Source organism: Silurus aristotelis (genome assembly GCF_946808225.1).
Source record: "Silurus aristotelis genome assembly, chromosome: 17".
In the NCBI taxonomy this organism is placed as follows: Eukaryota; Metazoa; Chordata; class Actinopteri; order Siluriformes; family Siluridae; genus Silurus; species Silurus aristotelis.
The window spans coordinates 8880114-8902980 of record NC_139590.1 but is presented as its reverse complement, the minus strand read 5'-3'; the positions used below and the strand labels follow the sequence as shown (position 1 = coordinate 8902980).

The 22867-nt window shown below is 42.2% G+C and overlaps 1 protein-coding gene across 4 annotated transcripts in view; it reads left to right on the top strand.

Moving 5' to 3' along the window:
• Nucleotides 1–22867, top strand: part of spop (speckle type BTB/POZ protein) — a 105131-nt gene that overhangs the window by 16145 nt on the left and 66119 nt on the right. For all 4 annotated transcript variants that reach the window (XM_083567406.1, XM_083567404.1, XM_083567405.1 and 1 more), the window contains one exon: nucleotides 11453–11655. The gene's annotated coding sequence lies outside the window, so the exon portion shown is untranslated. The remainder of the gene's footprint in view (nucleotides 1–11452; nucleotides 11656–22867) is intronic.

Sequence of the window (22867 nt, the reverse complement as noted above, 5' to 3'; positions counted from 1 at the left end):
AGAATTATGGAAATAATTGTTTGCATAACCCAAAGCATCAGTGAAAAGCGGCATCTCCTTTCTGTGCCCTTTGCACACGAGAGAACACTGGTGCCTCTGTGGTCCTTCGATGTTGTCCAGGACAAGTTAGCGTTTAGCCTCATGCCTTTCTAAGCACGTCCGGATGTTGCACGAGTGAAATCTCATCGACACGCATGACCTTTTTTACACTTGTAGTTGGCGCTGACCAACTGAGACGTGTGTTAATACCTGGTGTAATCAGGGACTGTGTGTGTGTGTGCGTCTTTGTCTCTTACTTCCTCTCATGAGCATGTGCTTGCTTTTCCTGTACCCCCCCCCCCCCCTCTCTCTTGCACTCTCTCGCACTCTCTCTGTTGATGAGGAAATATTGCTTGTTTCCCCACCTGTGTGGTAATGAGCTTGATGAATATTCATGAAGCGTGTGTGTGTGTGTGTGTGTGTGTGTGTGTGTGTGTGTGTGTGTGTGTGTGTGATAGAGTGAGTGACACTGCAGTAGAGGATGATGTCTTGGAGAGCATGTGATTAAGCGTTGTGCGTTTGTGTGTGCGCGCACTAGAGGATGGTGTCTTGGAGAACGACTGATTGGGGGGGTGTGAGAGGGAGTTAGTGAGTGTGTAGTTGTGTGACGCTCTCTAGGAGTGTGAGATTAAGCTCTGTGTCAATGGAACAGTAATTCAATGAACATGATGCTTTATGTAGAATTGGAGCGTGTGTGTGTGTGTGATGCAGCAGGTGTTGAGATTGAAAGGTATGTTCATAAAAACTGCTGAAAGCTAATATTGGAAATGCAGTACTATTTTTAAGCAGGTTTTACTGTGGATCTACCGCATGGTTTGTTCGTAGTTCTTCGGTCAGCCATTGTGGCGCAGCGGTTAAGGCTCTGAGTTACTGTTCAGAAAGTCTGGGGTTCGAGCCCCAGCATCGCCAAAGCTGCCATTTGTTGGCCTTTTAACCCTTTCTGCCCCAGAGGTGCTGTACCATTACTGACCCTGCTCTCTGACCCCAGCTTTCTTACAAGTGAAGCAAAGAATTTCCCTTATGTTGGTTGTATGTGATTAAGAGTTTCTGTAGTCGAGCCTTTGCATGGTGCGTTTTTTTTTCCTAAAATGAAAACTGCTTCTAAACACAATGAGGCGCTCTGTGAAAGTGAGAGCTGAGAAAAAAAAAACCTCGTCCTTGTCGGTGGCACGCAGGTGGTTTGTCTATATTAAGCCTGAGAGGTCATTTCTGAAAAGATTTGTTGGAGCAGGTGCCCAAGAACTAAATGGCAGGTGTTCTAGTGCATGTAGTCGTGCAGACTGGAAGACAGCACACACGAGGGTTACTGGTTCAGCTATTTAATAAAATTAATACATTAAAAAGTGAAGAATATTCATTCAAGTTTTACGATTATTTCTTAAAAAAATTACAGTGATTGGTTTGAATTCTTAATTTATCCTTTTTAAATTCCAAATAATTTTATTTTTAATAAACTGAACCTTTTATTTTTGGTTAAAGAATTATTTTTTATTTTTTATCTCGGTTCATTTGCAGGTTTGACTTGCTAGTTTTGAGTTCATTTCGAGATATTTAGCACACGCCTTGGGTTAGAGCATGTAAACGAGTTCGTCTGTGTGCTCGTGTGAACCCGACTCAGTTTTCTGCACTGCTAATCAGTTCATTACATCTGGCTCAGAGCAGTAAGCACTCGCACACCTTCGCTAAGTTCTCTATGCTAATCGCAGCGTTTTGATCCAGGCCAGTGAGATTCCTGCTCGAAATAATTACATTATCATTAAATTAATTATCAGTAAATGTTTGGTGATGAAGATTGCATTCGTGTGTCAGGCAGCAGGAGTCCCTCCCGAGTAACGGTGTGCCCGAGGTGGGAGCGGAATAACAAACGATTGTTGTACTCCTGCTTGTGAAGCACTGGACACAGGAGAATGTTTATTGGACGGGAATATTTGTGTATTGAAGCTACTTTAGTTGGACAAAAGTTAGTGGACAACAGAGCATAAGATTTGAATGTGAATATTGGACATCACATTCCTCATTTAGTCCCCATTTGCTGTTTATAATATTCTTCACTCTTCTGGGAAGATGTTCCACTAGATTTTGGAGTGCGCTTGTGGAGATTTGTGCTCGTTCAGCCACTGATGTAGGTTTGGGAGGCCTGAGGTGTCAGTGTTTCCATTCATCCCAAATGTGTTTGATAGGGTTGAGGTTTTATAGCAGGCCACTCAAGATCTTCCACGCCGCCAACAGATGCATATCTTCATAGTGCTGGCTTTGTGCACAGGGGCATCGTCATGCTGGAACAGGTTTGGGTCTCCGGGTTCGTGTGAAAGGATAATTCAATGCTACAATGGCTAAAGATTCTATTGTGTGCCTCCAACTTTGTGGTTGCAGTTTGGGGTAGAACCACATATGGCTGGAAAAGTCAGGCGTCTCGATACTTTTCTCCATTTACTGTACATTTGGATGAAGGTTTAGAGATGCTTTAGACACGCCTTAATTGATGATAAAGCTATAAAAACGTGTGTAGCAAATCGGAGTATTTTTTATTGCGTGTAAATGCAGAGGTCATTAGAAGAAAAACCGTAGCAGTGACCTCATGACAGAACAGTCTTCGAACATTGTTGTGTTAAGCATGGATTCCTGACCTGAGCATCATTCATAGTATACAAGTAGTCTACAGGAGCGTGTGGCAATCCATCACGCAGCTCTGGCCGTGACAATAGGTGGCGTTTTCCTGCAGTTGCTCGTGTGGCGATTAGTGATGGGCGATGACTGAAGCATGACGTTGTGAGATAAAACCCTGATGTCGGATCGGATGGGGAAGCGTCAGACCGTCAGTGCTGCGTTTGAACTACGCTAAACCGGACTAGATCAGTCACGGTTTTTAATCCGGTGATGTTGACTGATCACGATGTTTTTCTGTGATCTCCACAGAGCTCGTACGTTCGGAGATCTGTCACCTTACTGGGATTCTAGGTCTGTTCTTTGGGATCAAATGTGACAGCAGATCTGTGAGGAGTTTGGAGTCGTGTTAATGCCATCTGTACCCATGGATTCTTTTTTTTTTTTTTTTTTTTTAAATCTGTTTTTTTTATCGTGCTTTTTTTCTCTTCTCTTTTTTATTTCTTTCAATTCGCTCATTCAATCCCCCCCTCTTCCTGTCTGTCTGCTCCCCCTTTCTCTCTTTCTCTCTTTCCTTTTTTCCCTTTCCCTCCCTTCTTCTCTCGGGGTCTTTGTCGACCTCCTGCTGTCGTGTTTTTAACAGCTCGTTAAGCCATCTGCAATACCTTTGATCTCTTACTATCCACACATGGTAGCCACGTGCGTGTGTGTGTGTGTGTGTGTGTGTGTGTGTGTGTGTGTGTTTATATTAAGGGTCCTGAGCTAAAAAAACGAAACAAAAAGGAAGACGCGTGTGAATTTAAAAACGCACTTCACACATGAATGTGGCGGTTGTGTGCCGCCGTGATGTTCTTTAATAAACAGCATCAGTGCTGAATTCATTTGCATCTTTACTGTATTTTTAACAAACACCTTCATTATCCACTGCTGTGCCTTACAAACGGAACAGAAGCCGAAAGCCAGTCCACCGAAAATACCATTTTCTGATAGAAATAGACCGTATGGGCAAAAGTATTGGGACACCTGACCTTTTAAGCCATATGTGGAAGAGATATTCCAGCCACACTGAGCACAATGTTGGAGGCACACAGCTGTATAGGATGTGTTTGGATGTTCGGGGTGCAACGGATCACGACCCACGGTTCGTCACGCACGTGAGCCGCGGATTCATTCCTCCTGTTTTATTTATTTATTTATTTCCCTTGCGGATGAATCGTAATTTTTGTAATGATCGCAGGTTGAAAATGCTTTTTTTTAGACCAATTTCATAAGTGCATAGCGCAGTCATGTGTTTACGTGAACTAGTCAATAAGGAAGACTTGCAGAGGAGCAGAAAAACGTGAAAAGCCTCCAGCGTCATTCAGATCGCATGTATGGGAGCATTTCCTCGCTGTGATTTTCTTGTAATAAATGGAAAGCAAAGTAGACCCCCCCCCCCCCTTTTTTGGATCGATCCGAAAAATGATCCTGTTCCGTGACTCGAAAATTGCACCGTAATCCAAACTGTGAGTTTTGTGATCCTTTGCACTAGTACTGGGTGTGCTTGCATGAAGTTTTTCCTTCATTTGAACTCAATCGAGACCCAAAATTGTTCCGACATGATAATGTCCCTGTGCACAAAGCCCCAGCTCATAAAGATCCAGGGTGCGGAGTATAAACTTCACTCTAATCTCGACTCGGCAATCAGACTAATGAGCGTTAAAACACCTTGAGAAGCTTTACATGGCCCTGAGCCAGCCTAATCATACAGAGATATACAGAAGATTCTGGAGACGGATTAGTCCCCTAGTCGTCCAGACATCCAATCTAAACTTTTTTTTTTTTTTTTAAGCCTGAAAGTTTTGTGTGTGTCGACATCATTAATTGATTAGTAATTGACTATCGATCGTTCAAGGCGACTTCAACAATTCGTAGCTCCCAAACTGACCCTTACTATTAGACCCCCGCCCCCACCTCCACCCCACCGCACCACTTCAGGGACCTTCCTTCATCCTCCAGGGTTCTACCTCACCGCTCTGACATTGCTGCACACTGCCTCATTTATGTCTGCTATTCCTTCAAAGCGATAGTCTGTCCTTCAAGGCCCCGAAGGTCACATGACTTTCCCCCCCTCATCGGCGTCTGATCACCTAACGACTTATCTGGGTGATGAAAGGCGGCTGATGAGATGGCGTTGTGTTTACTGGTGAAGGCTGTTGAAAAGCATTAGAGACTCTTGACAATAGTGTGTATACACGCGCGCACACGTCAGTGCCTTTTAAGGTTCTTTAATGTCTTCGCCTTCTTCTGGGAAGCAAAATCGATGATCAACTCATTCTCCCAGTCTCTCTCTTTCTCTCTCTCTCGCTCTCTCTCTCTCTCTCTCTCTCTCTCTCTCTCTCTCTCTCTCTCTCTCACGATCTCTCTTCATTTTCTCACTTATTTAATTGCAGCTTATCACTCTCCTGCTCGTTCCTCGGTCTGTTTTAAATTTGGGAGGAAGATTTGGATCCATCAAGTGGATTTATGTTCGTACGACTTCAATAAAGGTGTGAACAATGCCGCATTAATATTCATGATTCCAAAGGTGCACGGAGACATCTTTGACGTGTTATATAAGGTGCTGAAGTTCAGGAACCTTTCAAGGAAACAAAAGGGAAATCAGGAGATTTGCGGGAGAAATTCTGTTGTTCTGGTAAAAAAAAAAAAAAAAAAGGGCTGCAGTAATTGTAAGCGTTTTAAAGCAGGATTCATCATTTTGCTTGGAAATGCATTTAGGGTTCGTAAGAAATATGGTTGTGGATTGCTGGAAAGGTTCCTGTCGTGAAAACACTTCACTGAAAAACTCAGACTGGACAAATAATGAAATGTTTTTGTTGCATGAAAAAAAACTAATGTTGATATTTTGCTGGTTAAGCACTAGATCGAGAGTGGACATGGTTATGGCAACGTTATATAAAGTGTGTTCTGTCTTTGCTTAACATGTTGATATTATGGACTTTATGTTCTCCTGATACAATATACAGAGTTTTGTAACACCCGACGTGATTTCTTTTTTTAATTTTCCCACATTTAGTCCCCATTTGCTGTTATAAAAACCTCCACTATTCTGGGAAGATGTTCCACTAGATTTCTGAGTGCGCTTGTGGAGATTTTGTGTTCATTCAGCCATAAGGGTGTTAAAAGTAAAGTAAAGTCGGGTACTTATGTAGGATGAGGAGGCCTGAGGTGCAGTCAGTGTTTCAATTGATCCCAATAGGTTCAAGTTCAGAGCTCTCTTTCACTCCAACCCATCTAAAGGATCTCTTCATGCAGCTGGCTTTGTGCACAGGGGCATTGTCATGCTGGAGCAGGTTTGGGCCTCCTAGTTTAATTGAATGCTATCAGAGACATGGAGCAGGTGTGAAACTCGAGACCCGAAGCTCGAATCCAGTCGGTCTCGCCATTTTATGTGGCTCACAAAAGCTTTAAATCAGATCGTCTCAAATGTCACGATGCACATCGTGACCCCCGAAATGACGTCCCACTGCTAGAGTGCTGTTTCTACTTTAGCGTTTCACAGCCATTTTTTTTTTCCTCCACGATTGAAGATCAACAAATCGCAAAACGTCCAAGAGAAATGTTGACGTCGAAGAAAGACCATTAAATTAAAGATGGGAAACTGAATATACAGAAATCCCCGAAATGAAAAACCGCGATAAACTGACGCCACCCCGAAAATGCTATTTTATGTGTAGAGTACTGTATTAACATTTTACTTTATTTCATGATAATAACGATATTTTTATGCCTTGACCTACGAGTGCATTAATGAACAAGTGGTCCGAGGTTTTTTTGCTTTGTTACGCGAGCAAAACATTGAGGTACGGGCTCGAGACGCCGCTGCTAGATGGCAAAGCGAAGCCAGAAAGCGAAGATTGTGTGTGACGAAAATTAAGATAAGCAAAGAAGAAAAAGTAAAAAATTAAAAGTTTAGAGATACGTAGTGTACAGGAGTGATAGTAAAAAACGAGTTTTCCCTCCACCTCCGCTTATCGCCTCTACCACCTGCCCCCCTTTGCCAGGGATTTTGTTAGCTCAAGTTGTCTCATCTCCAGGGTAAATACACCATAAAACCTTATTATATCTTTATACAAGATTTGTAATTTAGAAATGTTTTTTCCAATTAAATAACATGAAACATAAAAACAGGGTGTCATTTTGAGGGTTGGAACGGATTAATGCCATTTTAAGTATTTTCAATATGGAAAACCGATTTGATGTGCGAGCAAGTTGAGATACGAGCTCGGCCACGGAACGCATTAAACTCGTAGGTCAAGGTACCACTGTATATTACTATTTCAACATAAAACGCCATAAAAACAATTTTTTGTACGTTTTTTGGTTTATCGTGCTATCGGCGAGAACCTGGGGAAATCAGCCAACAAATTAGTTATGTGGCAAAGGCACAAATGGGGGTTGGGGCGGGGCGGGGGGGGAATTACTGTATACGGTCGCGCTTCGAGAAGACAAACTGGTGTGTGTTTTGTGTTACGAGGTTGCGTCGGAGGTGAAGGAGTTATACATACATTATACGCTGGCATTTTGACACCAAACATGGAGCTTAGTATGCTGAATGTACCCTACAAGAAACCCATCAAATTGTCCACGAATTAAAAGGCAGACTGCATTTGCAGCAGGAAATGTTTACAGGGTTTGACACGACTGTCTAATAGAGTTGTCTCCGTCTTTATGGTCACACTTTTGGGGAAAAAATCACATATAGCTTTTGTTCAAATAGTTTATCTTTGTTTTTGTTGTGCTTTGGTTTGTCAGTTTTTGGTTTTGAAAACATTTACCTGCCATGCTGTGTTTTTACACCATGATGTCACAATCCAAGAGAGAAAAACTGCTCACCACAGTAATCGCCCCAGACATGAAACATGCTCGTCCTGAGCGAATTGTCCACTGCTGTGTGTTAGAAAAGTGTTCCTGTGGCTCTGGTGCCCTCTCTCTCTCTCTCTCTCTCTCTCTCTCTCTCTCTCTCTCTCTCTCTCTCTCTCTCTCTCTCTCTCTCTCTCTCTGACAGCACTGCTGTTGATCATGACAGTAAATCAGTGGCATTTAAAACACATTTGCACGTTTGATGCGCTTTCCTGCCGTCGAGCAGCAGGGACACACGGAGAAACGCATGCAAATACGCACGCCTTTCCTCTCGGGGAATAAACTCTTTCTCTCGCCCGTGTTTTCTCATTCGTTTCATGCCCCTTCTCATCTCTCTGTCTCGTTCTCCCCTCTGCTTAATTCATCTTCTGCTGTTCCTACTGTGGTGTGTTTTTATTGTTTTTTGGGGAGGGGGCTTTTGTGTCTAGCCAGTTCCATGTTTTTTTTTTTTTTTTTTATAAATGTTTATAAATGTTTTTGTTTTCAGTCTATCTTTGATCTGCCTGAGAGGTTTGCTGCTTGTTGAAGTTCAGTGTGTTTGAGGGGAATGTAGAAAAGATAAATAAAATGGTGTATTGATTATGCAGGTTTAATCTGTTACAAATCAAAACGGTGCACAGTAGAGGGTTTAGGATTTTGTGTGTGTGTGTGTGTGTGTGTGTGTGTGTGTGAATAATTACTGCTGAGAGAAACCGTGTGGGACACAGTAAATGTGTAAATAAGTGAGTGAGAGACAGCGAGTGAGTTTGAGAGACGGTGAACAGGTGAGTGTAAAACAACAAACGAACGGATTAGTGAGAGGCGGTGAATGAGAGAGATCGTGAATAAGTGAAGGACTGAGTGAGGGGATGAGCTGCTGAGAGTGACTGACAGTGAGTGAGTGAATGAGTGACATTGAGTGAATTGAGTGACTGCGCGACAATGAGGGAACGAGCGACTATGAATGAGTAACATTGAAGAAAAGAGTGACCTTGTGTAGATGAGCAAGTGAAAGTGAATGACCGTGAGAGTGAACGAGTGAGTGAGTGAAAGTGAGTGAGTGAGTGAGAGCGTAAATAAATGAGTGAATGAGTGAGAGAGTAAACAAACGAACGATCGAACGAACGAAGTGAGTGAGTGAGTAAGCATGTGAAAGTGACTGGCAGTGAGAGTAAATAAATGACAGTGAGTGAGTGAGATTAAGAGAGTAAGCAGGTGAAAGTGACTGGCAGTGAGTGAGCGTGAGTGAGTGAAAGTGAGAGTAAATGAGCAGGTGAAAATCACTGGCAGTGAGTGAGAGTGAGTGAGTGAGAGAGAGAGTGGGGAGAGTGAGCAGGTGAAAGTGACTAGCAGTGAAAGTGAGTGAATGACAGCGAGCGAGTGAGCAGATAAAAAGTGACTGGCAGTGAGTGAGTGAATGAGCAGGTGAAAGTGACTAGCAGTGAGAGTGAGTGAGTGAGAGTGAGAGAGTGAGCAGGTGAATGTGACTGGCAGTAAGAGTGAGTGAATGAGAGTGAGAGTGAGAGAGTGAGCAGGTGACAGTGACTGGCAGTGAGTGAGTGAATGAGAGAAACATTTTGGAATCATCAATAATAAAGTTTTAATGTATCCATTCCCCCTGAAACACATTTCCCTCAGCACTTAATTCAACTTTCCTGCTAAAGAAAAACACGCCTCCACAAACATGTTCTTATCCCATATGCGTGTGTGATTTATTCCAAGTGCATGACTAAAAAGAGCCTCACAGTGTCGACCTGATCAATCTGTTCCCTCCTTCCCTCCCTCTCTCCTTCCCTCCCTGCCTGTTTTTAATCACCTGTTCCCCCCCCCTGAAGGTCACATGACTATTTCCTTGCAAAAGTCTTTTAGCGACGGAGAAAAAAGAACTAGGAACGAGTTCACAGGTTTTGTTTCTTCATCAGAAATTCAGAAATGTCAGTGAAGCATCTGATGCTTAAAATTGGTATCTGAATACGGCTCATTGATGTAGAGCCCTTTGTGCTGTAGGTCATGTGGCAGCATCGGGAATCCAATAAACCTCAAATACACATGCTTTGTGAATTAGAGCTGCTGGAGGAACGTTTCTACTTTATTTTATTCTTACTTTAATGATTCTCGTTTCCCCAAATCCCACACTCTCCTTCTCGGAGAGGTTTCACTCTGTTTAATAGACAAATGTATGCGATTAGTAAAAGAAAAAAAATAAGTTTATTTTAATTAAATATCACATAAAAACGTTTGATGGTAATTGGACCAAATTTGCAGGGGAAGTCGAAAGAAATTAATTTATTTTTACAAAATCCAAGAAAAATCAATTGTGGAAATTACCATCCCTTTTATTGACCTCCTGATTTATTGTGGCAAATAAAAAATACAAAAAAAATTCCAAAGTCCTATGGAATCTTAAGAATAATAAGAAAAGGCTGAATAACAATAGGGTGCTTGTGCACTTTTGGTACTTTGCTCCCTAACAATTAATTTGTTGTTTAATGGGGGTTTCTGCAAGGTCTTAAGTCTTCTTCTTCTTTCGGCTGCTCCCTTTAGGGGTCCCCACAGCGGATCATCCGTCTCCATACCCCTCTGTCCTCTACATCTGCCTCTTTCAACTCAACTACCTGCATGTCTTCCCTCACCACATCCATAAACCTCCTCCTCTTTTCCTCCTTCCTGGTGGCTCCATTCTCCTACTGATATACCCCATGTCCCTCCTCTGCACATGTCCAAACCATATCAATCTCAATCTCCCTCACCTTGTCTCCAAAATGTCCTACATGCGCTGTCCCTCTGATAAACTTATTTCTAATCCTGTGCATCCTCGTCACTCCCAACGAAAACCTCAACATCTTCAGCTCTGCTACCTTCAGCTCCGCCTCCTGTCTTTTACTCAATGCCACTGTCTCTAAACCAAACAACATCGCAGGTCTCACCACAGTCCTATAAACTTCCCTTTTACTCTCCCTTCTATCACAAAAAAAGTCCTAAAGTCTAAAATTGTAATAAATTTTAGGCCTTAAAACATCTCAAATTTGCTGTTCTACGTCTTACAAACCCTTAATTTTGCGGATGTCCATGTTAACACTACCTCTAACTCTTATTGAAATGCTCCTGCTGCATTTTTGTCTGTTCGTTTCTGTAATGTTGTAATTCGTTCTTTCAGCTTTCTGTTATTGGCGCGAATCTTTTTCGGATTGAACCACAGACGTAAAACTGATTTTATTTTTCAGCTATGAGGAAGAGAAAGTTCAGCGATACTCGGCTTGAAAAAAAATGACTAAGGTTTGGTTAAGGCCAGTTGCTAACATGTTCTTGTGTGTGTTTTTGATTAATTTTCATTTTTAATGGTCTTAAAAGTGTGTTCTAAAGTCTTACATTTGACTTTGTGAAACCTGTGGAGACCCAGTTTATTAATAATCATAAGTCTGTTAGAAGTCAGGAGTCATCAGTCATTAAGTGACATTTGCTTGCTGAAAGCATTTAATTATTTCATTGTAAAGTAAAAAAAAAAAAAAAATCCAGCCGTAGATCTAGTAGAAGTGTGGAAGCACGGCCGTGTCGGGAGGAAAAGCTGTGTATGAAGTGCGTGCGGCGTCACACCAGAACAGCTGTTTTATTTGCGCGACGGGCCAGCTGGGCGATTTTCCACATCCTGCACCTTCGGAGAGAGATTGCTCAATTATGCATGCCTTTCCTGAGATAATACGAGAGAGGTCTTGCAGCCTTTACACGCTCGGCTTATCGGTAAACTAGCTCGGAAACAAGAAAGGGGTGGAAACATATCCCTTTAAAAAAAAAAAAAAAAAAAAAAAAACGACAACAAACAAATGCATGGTGAGATTTTGAACAATGCTCACGTCAGTGCACCTCCTGGTGTTTACCTTTCGATGAGTCTAACGGGAATTCCCCCTGTTCATCTGTGTTCTGCTTACAGATTCCTGAGAGGAAAAAGCACAACAGCACACAACTGAGACACAGGGTCGGATCAACACACAGCCCCGACCTATGGGGAGAGAGAGAGAGAGAGAGAGAGAGAGAGAGAGAGAGAGACGGAGTGACCGAGACGAGCGCACTCACCTGCTCAGCAATGGGTACACCTGCCTCGCCAGATGTTTAACCGGCTTTGATCTGAAATAGGTAAGAAGCATGAGAGAGAGAGAGTACAGAGGTGCATTGTAGCAGAAAGATGAAGGGCGGTATATATTTTTCAGGAAGTAAAAGAAGAGACCAACCAGAGTAAATGTGTGTGCTCGGGTTACCATCTGTAGCCTTCGCTGAAATACTGCTTTCGACTTAAAGTGGGAACTCGTAGTTATGCATATTTTCAAGCTGTGGAGGAAACATGAGGTTTTTTTAAGCAGCAGGCTGGGGAGTGATTATTTGCTTCCTGCACTTCTACACTGTTTATTCAGTACTATATTTTCCGTAAGATGATGGATCTGAGGTCAATGTTTGTTTATAAAGCATTTCTACATTATTTCCAAAAAACGTGCCATTTAGTCAAAGTGGATTCAGAATCACTTGCTGAACTTTGAGCCGAATCTTCAGGTACAGGAAGCGAAAGCTCCTGGGAGCCCGATCCGGCGAGTCCGGTGTGTGCAGAAGTGAGATCATGTTTCCCGGCGAGAAACTCAGAACAGCACCAGTTGCACAGCTTCCGATGTACACAGGACGGTGTCTTCTGGCACACCGACTTATGAAGGTCGGCGCTCCCTGTGATTGTGCGTGCAGCCTTGTGCTGCCATCTGTTGGCTTGTTACAAAACTATTCTCGAAACATTTTAATACCACCTCGTACTATAGCCACCTTTGATAGCAATACTATTAATGATTCGAATGAACGTTACATTTAAACACTATGGAAATAATAAAATGAAAGTGAAGTATTGCCATGAGGTATGCGTCAGTCCACCACCGTGCAACGGTTTCATCAACACAGACTTAGAGGAGAGCAGAGTGTAGGCCGCCCTGTCCTCTAGATAAAACTGGTGACTAATTTTTATGCTAATTATAGAAGGATAAATGTTGAAAAATAAAGCCTGCACTGCAGGATTGAAGTGTGTGTGTGAGAGACAGAGAGAGAGAGAGACAGAGACAGGATGAGCCTGAGCATACAATAGGAATAATTTTCCTACAAATAGTTCAGATGGGGTTCTGAAGCAGGAACAGTACATACTGCTTTAGACGAGGCTTAAACAGTCTACAAGCCTCATGCATGAAGTAGCTGACTTGCAGAATTAACTCGATTACATTCGAAGGTGACGAGTCGCTGGTGCGTCCTCCGTTTGTGTCTTGATGACTGTCACTGTTGTTTATAGGACGCGGTGACACAACACTTTGAAACACTTATGATCCAACATACAGACCAAAGTATTGGGACACCTGACTTTTCCAGCCTCCCTCCATTTCCTTGTGTTTCTTTCCCAAACTGTTATCACGACTGAACACATGATTGTATCGGACGTCTTCGGATGATACAATTTTGATCGCACTTGAACTTAGAGACCCAAACCTGTTCCAGCATGACTATGCCCCTGTGCACAAAGGGTTGGTTTGGAGTGGAAGGTCTTGAGTGGTCTGCTCTAGAGCTCTGACCTCAACTCTATATGAATTGAAACACTAAGTGCACTCCAGGGCTTTTCACCTCACCTACATCAATACCTGCCTTTACCAAAACCCTAATGACTGAATAAGCACAAATCTCCACAAGCGCCCTCCTGAATATAGTGGAACGTCTTCCCAGAAGAGTGGAGGGCTTTAGAACAGCAAATGGTGTAGAATGGGATGTTCAACAAGCACATTGCATCTCATGTTGTGTGTATGTCACATTGATGCTGTTGATTTTTGCAGTCATCATAAACACTAGACTCCGTTCCCACCTAGAAAAGCATTAATTCCCTTTCAGTCTCTGGGACTTTTTTCCTTTCCACTGAGTCATTAGTGATCTAAAGCTTGTTTTGAAATAATAGCAACAGGACCCATTTGAACGGTTCTACATTAAGGGCTTTGGGTGCCTGGCAATCCGGGACATTCATCTCACACCCATTCTTTCTGATTAAGGATTAGACTCTATAAATAGAGAGGTAGCGTCAAATCCGAATGTCGTTCAGTCACTCATCACTTCGGTAATCACTTTTTCCATAGGATTCAATTGTGTACTTGGTCCCTAATGTGTTTTGGTGGAGAGGAAAAGGCACAACGGGAGGTCTTTTCAGCACACGTGTGCACACGAAGGATCTAACATGGCATGATTTTTATTTAGTAATTTTTTTTTCGGGGAAAAAAAAAAAAAAAGGCAATGGCTGACCCCCGGTCAGAAATGACTAATTATTCTGCCATTCGAAATGTGTTCATGCCTTTGATCAACACCTCTGCCTCTTCCGCTTGGGTTCACACACACACACACACACACACACACACACACACACACACACACACACACACACACACACACACACACACACACCCGTGCTCACTCAGCCTTTTCTCTCCACTTCTTTGTAGTTTGCAATCTAGCTTCAGCATATAGGGAGGTAAAGCTCTGCTGGTCAGGCGTTTCAGCCTGTTGCTGTAACTACTCAGCACAGCCGCATATTAATCGTGTTATTCTATAGCACGGACGAGAATTTTTAATAGCAGTTAGTGATCACGCAGTTTGTGGCAAGTGGTTTTTATTGATTACATTTTTTAAGTCAAAATCTACACTCCACTATGTGGACAAATGTTTGTGGACACCTGACCTTAAAATTACGTTCTTTTTGAACACCCCGTTCCATATCTAATCCCCATTTGCTCTTATTATATCCTCCTATATAGTGTCTAAGTGAAGTCAGGTACTGATGTAGGTGAGGTGAGGAGGCCTGGGGTGCAGACAGCGTTCCAATTTTTCTCCAAAAAAGCTCAATAGGGTTGAGGTTAGAGCTTAATAGCAGGCCTCTCAAGATCTTCCCCTCCAAACCTAGTAAAGAATGTATTAATGGGAACTGGCTTTGTGCACAGATGCATGGTCTGTCTGGGAAAACATTGGGTCTTCCTAGTTTAAGTAAAAGGAAAATGTAATATTAGCACATCCAGAGGATCTATAAAATTGTGTGCCTCCGCAAATGACTGGAAAAATCATATGACCCAATACTTTAATACATATAGTGTGAGACTTGATTTATTATAAATTTTTTTTTTTAGATTGGGTTTGTGTAACATGGTGTCAAAGTGGGGGGAAAAAAAAACAATGTCAAACAATGTTGGAAAAAATTTAGTTGAAATGCAAAAAAAAAATCAAAAAGTGTGTGTGTTTCTCTCTGTGTGTGTGTGTGTGTGTGTGTGTGTGTGCGTGTGTGTTTTTGTTTATGTACTTCTTCAGAAAAAAAAAAAAAAATATTTTTACTTTTGTATGTAATGACACCTTGGGAACAGTGTAACATTTGTAAACACAGCTGAAAATATTTGAAGTAGCCACTCTTTCTATGTGGCGATCTGAAAAGCATTGAGTTAATATATTCCTGAATATATATACGAATACCTTGATTTGCGATTTAGAAAGAAAGCAACGTTTGACGTAATGAAATCTCGGTTCAGCGAAAGGGAAGAAATGCAACTGCTCTGCAGCATCACAATCAGCCTCATGTTTCCCCCAAACATACAGCAGAAGTAGAGCTCTTATCGCCCCCCTCCTCCTCCTGTCTCTAGGCCTCGTGTGATTATTCGCCTCACAGCAGGTCATTTCGAACATTGTTCTTAATAGCGTTTGCAGATCGTCTTAATCTGACTCAGTGCTGTATACATTTATCCGCGTTAAAGTTTGTCCGTGAGTCAGATGTGCCGCTTTAACGTGTCAGCGTTTAGCTAAGCTGATTTTGCTCGGAGTTGACTCCAAATGACTCAGAGTTCCGAAAACTTTGCCTTGTTTTTCACACTTACTTCGAGGTCCTTTACCGAGTGGGAGAGCTGTGCAAGTGGGCGTGTACGTCATTCGCTTTAAGCCGGTTGCATACCAGGAATTTTTAAATGTCATTCGTCCCCCTTCGTATCCTTGTTCTCCGTCTCTCTCTATCTCTCTTTAAGCCTTTTAATACATGCTTGTTCCCTTTTGTTTATGTACTCCTTTAACTAGAGAGAGAGAGAGAGATGGTGTGTGTGTGTTAGAAGACATTTCGGTTTATTTAGTAGGTAAGAGAACAGCTCCAACACACTGCTATGAGCACAAAATTTCAGGAGTGGGAGAAACCCGCCACGCTGTCATGCAGTAATATAAAAAAGATAGAATTATAAGTCTGGTATAGTTTCATATAACACAACCTCCTATCACAAGCCATTCACTTTGTTTGATGGAGCGAAAACCGCAAGTCAGCCGTATTTTGACTCGCTTTAAGACTCGAAAATGATTAAAAGACGTCTCGAGCGCACACAGACCACAGACACAAGGGTGTGGAGCCCAGTAAACACACACCAGACATTACCCGGCTTCTAACTTGCTTTCGAAACAGTACGGATTTTTCTGTTCCTTTACTCGGAGACGGCGGCAGTGGAAAACAAATATAGAGGCCCCAAACCATCTGCTTTAAAACTTTGGCCGTCGCAACCCGCTCGTGATAAATCACCCCACACAGGCAATTGTGCTTCGATTCCAAACTCGAAGTGCTGTGCCCTTCACTGCGAAGCTCCGCTTCTGCCCTCAGCGGAGGTATTGTTTTCACTGGCGAAATATAATGAGAATTCAGCGAACGAACAGCATGCGCCATCAGCAGGGGCGGAAAACGCTTGAGTAATTATACCTCGTCGCTTTACTGTATATGCGTTTTTCTCGGCCAGATTGCTGCCAAATGGCGTCTTAGTCTTACTCCACTGTTGGGTAAATGATTTCTCAATGTTGGCTCCAATCCTTTTCATGGTTTCCACAGGGTCTTAAAAAGTCTAACATTTTAACATTGATATTTTAGTTCTTAAAAAGCCTTCAATTTGCTGTTCTAGGTCCTAAACAGCTCTTAATTCTCTGATGTACATGTAACCCTTATTGAAATGCTCCTGCAGCACTTTTGTTTGTTTGTTTGTGGTGGTGGAGGTGATTTTATTTTTGTTTTGCTAGTCTGAATATAATTGTCTATAACGACTGCAAACGAGCCCAACATGAAACAGCCAATCAGCTTTCTGATATTGGCGCTGATTTTTTTCGGATCGGATTGTACCACAGACGTAAAACTGATTTTATTTTTCAGCCATGAGGAAGTACGAGTTTAACGATAAGAGAATTTAATGCTGGTTTAAGGCCAGTTGCTAATATCATGTGTGTTTTCTTGACGTCGTGATATTAGTCTTAAATTTTATTCTTAATGGGCTTAAAATGTCTTAAATCTAACTCTGTAAAACTCGCAGAAATCCTGCTCGTTTCCGGCTAATAGTGTATTTATGATCCAAATGTCCTGACCAATAACGGCTTGCAGTTCAGCCTACTTGAAACTTACAAAAATGACAACTTTTCCTTAGAAATCAGCAATTTGACTTTTCACTCTCAAGAAAATGTTTTTTTATTTTTTTTGTTTTTTTTGGAGCGGTAAAAAAAAGAAATTACGATTTGTTGAAACAAACCGTAGATAAATTATTCAGATCGTTATAACTAAAATGTACAGAGTGAAGCTACATCATCACTGGTTCCCAGTGAAACGGTTTGGAGGTCTGATGCGCTTTTGATTTTAATCATTTTTTTTTATCATTTTTCCTTAAAGATGCAAAAGGAACAATGTCTGAATGAAGTAATATCTGAAACGGACAACTAAGATGAAACAAGACCCTCATTGTGCTTAACGTAACATCTGTGCGTTTAGATCAGATCTTTTTAGATTAGTTACAATAAATATCAATGTTCAGATACTGACCACTGCAGACCGGGAACACATACCACACTGGGCTCTGACCCTGTCGCTCTAATCCTTTCGCTCGCCCATTTTTCCTGCTTCTAACACGTCAACTTTGAGGACACAATGTTCACTTTCTGCTCAGTATATCCCACCCACTAACAGGTGCCATGATAAAGAGATAATCAGTGTAGTTCACTTCACCGCTCATAATGTAATGTCTGATCAGTGTACATGTGTAGACATATTACCAGGTTTTAAGGCTCGACTGACTTTATTAGGGGGAAATCTTTTTTTTTGTCCCACAGCCCCCCAACTGAGAGTTACAGCACCACCAAGATCTTCACCCACTTCTCCTGTTTTAACAGCTTTTCCCTCTTTTTTGTCTTTTTTGGTGTCTCGGGGCTGTGGTAGCTCAGTGATTAAGATATTAAACTTCTGGTTGAAGGTTGTAAGTTTAAATCCCTGCACCACCAAGATGCCACTATTGAGTAAGTCTTGAGCAAGTTCCTTACCTGCTCAGATAAATAGATGAGATAAACAAAGGGCGCTCTTGATAAGGGGCGTGTGCCAAATACCGTAAACCTAAACGCGAAAGAGCGATTGTTCGGCTGTGCTTCATTTACAACCTCGGCCTGATACGTTTATACCGTGCTCATTAAGATATTGCCACCATCCTCATGTTCACCGCTTTGTTTCTGGACCCCCGGTGAGATCTGGATTAGCTATAAAACCTATTTGCATCTCACAAACGTTCTTCCCTCTAATGGATTTGCGGTCCTACCGCTCAGTGCCAAGCCCTGCCTCGCACGTTTTCCTTTGCCGAGGACGGATCCAGCTCACCCACGAGGTGAAGCAGGGTGCAGCAGGGGTGCAGGGCCATACGTCAGGCCTAAATCCGACTCAGCCTAGTGTGCGTAGTGAAAAGACGCATCCTTCTGCCAAACCCGAACATAGTGGATCGCTGCCTCGGGATCTTGCCGTCTCCTCGTTCCTCGCCTGGGTTAATTTTTACACGCTGCCTCAGCCAGGCCAGGATTAGTCACGAGCTCGATGGCAAAAACAGCTCTTTTACTGCGGCGGAACCGCGAGCGATGCTACACGTACACACATCCCGAAGCAGGCTGGAACATGACCCGTGATTCATTTGCGAAATGACAAATGAGGTAAATATTGTGATCGCAGACTAGCGAGCATGAAAACGGGCCCAGGATTAATATTAATGCCTGCACGCTAGCGCTGCATTGTAGATTACAGTGTAGCATTATAAGTAATGAACTGGGGTTATTGCTCCACGCTATTGATAAACCTCTCCATTCCTGAAAGAGATGGTCGACCGTTTACAGAATCATTCGTCGCAGTTCCACATTAATCAGGACACTCGGCTGAGAGCTTGCCAACTTTGAACTTTTTCAGGCTAGAGCTGAGAGCAAAGGAGATTGATGCGCCTACGGACGGAAGTTATATGTTAAGCAATATGTGGTTTTTCCTTAAAATCTTGCCACAAAGTTAGAGACATTGAATTGCACAGGATGCCGTCGGATGCACTAGCATTTTACATTTTCAATAAATTAGGAGAACTTTAACCTATTCAACCATTTCATTAAGAGATGGTTTCATTGAGATCATGGATTAGGACTTATTAATATCAGCTGTCTACTACAGGGCACAGGCTGCACACTTAAAAGTGATTCACTGTAATGAATGGACATTTGGCGCCACCCAGATGAGGACGAGGTTCCCTGTTAAAATCTGGTTCATCTCAAGGTTTCTTCCTCATGCCATCTCAGGGAGTTTCTCCTCGACTGCAGTCTTCACTGGCTCACTCATTAGGGACAAACTTACAATAATAAGGAACAAATGTATGCACTCTTATTTTATCTAGGAATTGATGGTTACACAGGTTTGTGTGGCAGATTTTCAGGGTTGAAAAGGGCCGGTAGATTACCATGGCAACTTCATCTGGGAGATTGCTGAAATTTTCCGAATTGGAAACTTACCGGGAATTTATAGGAGTTAATTAAAAAATTTGGGGGGAGAAACTGTATCAGATATACACATTTTATTTGGTCATAAGATGACATGCATGCATTTTTCGAGATCATTTTGTGTGCTTGATTGAAGAAATGGTGTGGTGCTGTGGAGGAATACACAGTGCAATACACAGTTTATGCAGGGGGTGTGGCCTCAGTAGCCCTGCAGTAAGTGTGCTGTGTGCACGTGATTGAATGTGCAGGGTAGAAATTCAACTGAAATTGCATTAGATCTGGTTGTTTTGAACACAACTGCCCTGCGAGATTATTCTTTTTTTTTTTTTTTTTTTTCTTAAATAACAAAATAACTTTCCGCATTTAATTCCCTGTTATAGTCTAACCTGCAATTTTGTAAATTCCTGGGTTATTCCCATTGATTCCTGTTTACTCCCATGGAAAGTTCCCAGACTCAAAAATTGATTTGCAACCCTTATCTTGAGTGACCCTGCTGTAGAGCTTTGACCTCATCCCTACTGAATATCTTTGGAAAAAAATGGGAGCACTGACTGCTTAGGCTTCCTCAGTCTGTCTGTCTGTCTGTCTGTCTGTCTGTCTGTCTGTCTGGCTCGCTCGCTCGCTCTATCTATCGCTCTCTCGCTCGCTCTGTCTATCGCTCTCTCGCTCGCTCTGTCTATCGCTCGCTTGCTCGCTCTATCTATCTATCTATCTATCTATCTATCTATCTATCTATCTATCTATCTATCTATCTATCTATCTATCTATCTATCTATCTATCTATCTATCTAAAAAACAGCAAAATTGGACTAAATGTGGGACAGGGTGTATAAAAAGCAGCAATAGTATAATGCAGCTTAATTTTTTTGCTTGGTTGAACGAGTTTCTGTGTCCAGGATTAGTGCTGATTATTGTATCCTTCACCACTATCTGCTTACGTCACCCCCATCACCCAGGTTAACTTTAAAGAAGACCTGTTATGTTTGCCAGCGCTTTCAGATTCGCAGGTTTCTGCTGCTGTCTCGGTTTCTCCCTCCAGTCGGAAGAACACCCCAGACAGCAGATGCTAATCTCCTCACACGTTTCTGACACCTCATAATCCACACAACAAATCCACACATCAAACCTCGACCCTTCCTTTTGTTCCTCCCCCAAATCCGGTGTGTTCATACTCGACTAAAACCCCAGTGGGGCGGCTCACTGCGCATTGACACGACAAAGCAAGACATTTTGAGCAATGCGGTTTCCTTCCAACCGTCCACTCGGGAATTCTGGCATTCCATCGTAGTAGTTACGCCAAGGGTCTCTGCTTACGTTGTGGTTAACGGTCCCGGGTTCCCTCGAGACGGGATTCTTTTTCCAAATAATATCTTTCACCCGCAAGCACAGACAGCGGAAGTGTTCTACATTATGCATTACAGTTGCGATCGAACTGAAGTGCGGCAGCGGGTGCGATCTATCTTAGACCCAAATCGGATAATTGGGAGAAAGAGGGATGTCTTGGCTGAGCGGAATGCCGCAGCTGTCTGCAACGGATAGACAGATACAAGTGAAATGAATAATGCTTTCTTTCTATTCTCACTCAAATGAGCGCCGCACAGCTGTGGAACTCTGCGGCGTTCATGCTTTCCTTCTCTCTCTCTCTCTCTCTCTCTCTCTCTCTCTCTCGCACTTTTCGGGTATCCTATGATATAAATCACGGCTTTCAGTGAGGAATATAACATGACTTGCAGCTCTGATCAAATGTGGCCTGATGCAAAGCCACACAATGTTTGCTTCTTATACACTTCATGGACAAACGTTTGCAGACACGTAACCATAAGGTTCTATTTGAATTTCCCATTCCATATTCTTTCCCCCTGTTGTAAGAAACCCCCCACACTTCTGGGAAGATGTTCCACTAGATTTTGAAGTGTGGTGGTTAGGGGTGTAACGGTACACGTAACGACAGTCTAGCGACATGGATACTTTTAAATGTTAAATGTAAAAAAAAACCCACCACATCTGTATTACCTAAATAGGGTTTAACAAATGTAAACGATACAATTAAATTTTTCCCCGTGTTTGATTTGTGCCAATTTAATTGATCACTCAATTTAATCGTTATAATAAAGTGTATCGCTTTAATCAGATTTATTCTATTTTATTTGTATATATTTTTAGGCATGTTATATAAAATTGGTTTAAAAATGTAAATTGTTGATATTTACAACTGTTAATAATAAGCTGTGTTAATAAAAACAAAAACAAAAACAAAAGAAAAGCAATTTTATGTTTTGCCTTTTTTCCCCGCTCACCGTACCGGAGCGCGAATGTCGTGTACTGTTACACCCCTAGTGGTGGTGGGGCAGATTTTGCTTATTCGGCTGAAAGGGTGGTGTTAATAAAATCAGGTACTGATGTAGGTGAGATGAGGAGGCCTGGGGTTCACATTCATCCCTAAAAGGTTCAATAGGGTTGAGGTCAGAGCTCTATAGCAGTCTGATCACAAAATTCTAGAAAAATGTGAGGAAAAGCTTTGAAACTCGCTGCTTTGTGATACTTTGGTCTGTAGGTCTGGGAGTGTTTTGTGAGTTCCGTCTCTCTCTCTCTCTCTTTCTCTCTCCCCACACCGGGACGTGTTTGTGTGACGCTCGAGCATATTGTCTCTTCCATTTAAAAAGACGGACGGTGGCGTTTCGCACGCGAAGTAAAATGGAGATTTTGACCTTTTCTTCAATCGATCGTCGGCAAGATTGATGGAAGCACGCATGTGCTATTGTATCACTCGCGTGCACACGTGAAAGGGACTCATCAGTAGAGAGAGTGCATAACCAGGAAGAACAGGAAAAAAAACGCTTAGGAGCAAAGGCTTGTGCTAATATAAAAAGATTTCTGAAAGCCACTGGAGATAATTGATGCTGGGAATGTGTTAACCTGGCAAAGGCAAGCTCAATGTTTTCCCCCAGAAATCTCCATGGCTGTAGGTTTTTTATTTATATATTTTTAATAATGATATTTTTCTTTTTTTGTGTTGTTAGTCTTGCTGTGTCTGGGGTTTTAGTGCTGTGGTGTTTGTGCTGAAGCCAGCGTTTGCATTTAAAGCATAGCAGCAAATTAGCAGAACACCTGAGGGGGAGCCCTGGGATGCCCTGTGTGCAAGAGCAAAAGGACAAGAAGGACCGGTCTCATAACCCGCTCGCAATTAGAAAGGATTCTGATGATGGAGTAGAATAGAATCTGGGTTTTGAGGATCAGGAGATCAGGTTTGCATGAGCAAATTTTCATTGGGATTAAATGTTGCTCAGGTTCGAAATAATTTTGGATCGGATTTTTAAAGTGACCTCTGACACGTCTCTTTTTGAACCTTTTATTCGACCGTAATTGTGGAAACTAACAGACCATCGACGCCGCGTTATCTATACTCATAAAAGAGATGTTTGAGTTTTCTGGGAATGCGCAACGGTCCTGTGTTTTTGAGGTATTCGACTTTATTTCTTTAAAGGACAATCCTCTGTTGTGTTACAGAGACCCT